The following is a 2,500-nucleotide window of genomic DNA, read 5'->3' on the forward strand; positions in this document are numbered from 1 at the left end:
CTGTGTTATCTCAGCGAGGTGACAACCTGACCTGTAAGCTCTGTGTTATCTCAGCGAGGTGACAACCTGACCTGTAAGCTCTGTGTTATCTCAGCGAGGTGACAACCTGACCTGTAAGCTCTGTGTTATCTCAGCGAGGTGACAACCAGACCTGTAAGCTCTGTGTTGTCTCAACGAGGTGACAACCTGACCTGTAAGCTCTGTGTTATCTCAGCGAGGTGACAACCTGACCTGTAAGCTCTGTGTTATCTCAGCGAGGTGACAACCTGACCTGTGAGCTCTGTGTTATCTCAGCGTGGTGACAACCTGACCTGTAAGCTCTGTGTTATCTCAGCGAGGTGACAACCTGACCTGTAAGCTCTGTGTTATCTCAGCGAGATGACAACCCTACCTGTAAGCTCTGTGTTATCTCAGCGAGGTGACGGCCCTCCATTGACCAGTACGCGCGTCAGCAGCAGTCAAAAGGTTAATGGATGTGTGATATCTTTTATCACCAGCATGACACATGACATGATATTGTATTGTATTTACATATTATATTTCTCTTTTTATCACAACAGATTTCTCTGTGTGAAATTCGGTGCTGCTGTCCCCAGGGAGAGCGCGTCGCTACACAACAGCGCCACCCGTTTTTGTTTGTTTTTTTCTTTTTGTTTGTTTGGGTTTTTTTGTTTTGTTTTTCCTGCGTGCAGTTTTATTTGTTTTTCCTATCGAAGTGGAATTTTCTACATAATTTTGCCAGGAACAACCATTTTGTTGCCGTGTGTTCTTTTACGTGCGCTAAGTGCATGCTACACACGGGACCTCGGTTTATCGTCTCATCCGAATGACTAGCGTCCAGACCACCACTCAAGGTTTAGTGGAAGGAGAGAAAATATTGGTGGCTGAGCCGTGCTTCGAACCAGCGCGCTCAGACTCTCTCGCTTCCTAGGTGGACGCGTTACATCTAGGCCATCACTCCACGACGAAAGAGCAGATGGACAGGTCTACCAACTACTCTGAATCCAGGACCATCATTAAGGCCAAGCTGCAGAACAAGTGGAAGCAGCAGCATCCATGCCACAACAGAGCAGACCCGTACTACCTGCTGACTCGTCGAGAGCAGGTAGACATTTCCAGGCTCAGGACAGGCCACAACCGCCTGAAACACCACCTATACACGAAACTCCGTATCGGTGACACAGAGCAGTGCCCCTTCAGAACAGGCAGCCAGACAACAGAACATCTGCTGCAGTCCTGCCCGCTCCACCAAGCGCTCCGAGAGAAAACCTGGCCTGACTCAATCCCAGCGGCCCGGAAGCTCTACGGAGGACTGGAGGACCTGCGACGTACTGCCGCTTTTGTCGAGGAGACGGGGAATCCATCTGATAAATGACGAACGAGACAACAACAACTCCACATGATATGATATGAAACAGAGACGAACCCGGGTGTGGCTGTGTATGGGGCACTGGGGATGAATGACTCGGGAGTAATGACCCTCGGATTGAGCACAAGATGGGACAGCAGCCAAAAAAAAAAAAAATCTGTGTGGATACTTATACAGCGCCTTTCCTCTGTTACAGGCCTGGCACTAAGTGCTTTACAAAACACGGAGTCATTCGCATGAAAGCCTGCCTACCTGGGTAGAGCAGACACAGAGCTGCCTCTGAGTGCTTATCATTCGTTTCATGTTTTTCAGTCAGGTTTCAGCCACTTACACACACACACACACACACAAACACACACACACACACACACACACACACACACACGCACGCACGCACGCACACACACGCACGCACGCACGCACGCACACACACACACACACACGCACACACACACACACATGCACACGCACACACACACACGCACACACACACACACACACACACACACACACACACATGTAACATTTTTCGTTTATGACAGTTCATTTATTTATTTACCCCGCCGTGTAGGCAGCCATATTCCGTTTCCGGCGATGTGTATGCTGGGTATACCATAAACATCACCGAACGTTGACGCAGATTGCAGGATCTTTAACCCTTTCACCGCCAGTCAATTTGGAGTACAAAATTCCCTCATGGTATCAACACAGAAAAGACAGTGGCTAAGAATAGCTGGGGATTCCCCCTGCGATGTATTGAAAATATGGCCTATCCTACCACCGAACACTAAGAGCAGCAGGTTCATGAACAACAGACCAATGAATGGTCACCTTTCAGTGACATGGGTCCTCTACCACGCCTGTGCTTAAATGCGAGCTTGGCGGTGAAATGGTTAATTAACGAGCGTCTTTGATTTTCTGCGTGTGCATGCGTTGACCTGGGAGATCGGAAAAACCTCCACCCTTAATTAGACCAGGTGTGCCGGGGATCGAGTGAAGGCAACTCGGGAAAATAATCCATCGTTCTAATCGTTCAGCCACCACACCCTTCCATGCAGAATACTGTATTATCCATGGTTTCTCCAGTCAATGGGAAATCATTTACAGCTTGGTCTTTTGTGAAGGACTATG

Source organism: Babylonia areolata, chromosome 27 (assembly GCF_041734735.1).
Source record: "Babylonia areolata isolate BAREFJ2019XMU chromosome 27, ASM4173473v1, whole genome shotgun sequence".
NCBI classification, from domain to species: Eukaryota; Metazoa; Mollusca; class Gastropoda; order Neogastropoda; family Buccinidae; genus Babylonia; species Babylonia areolata.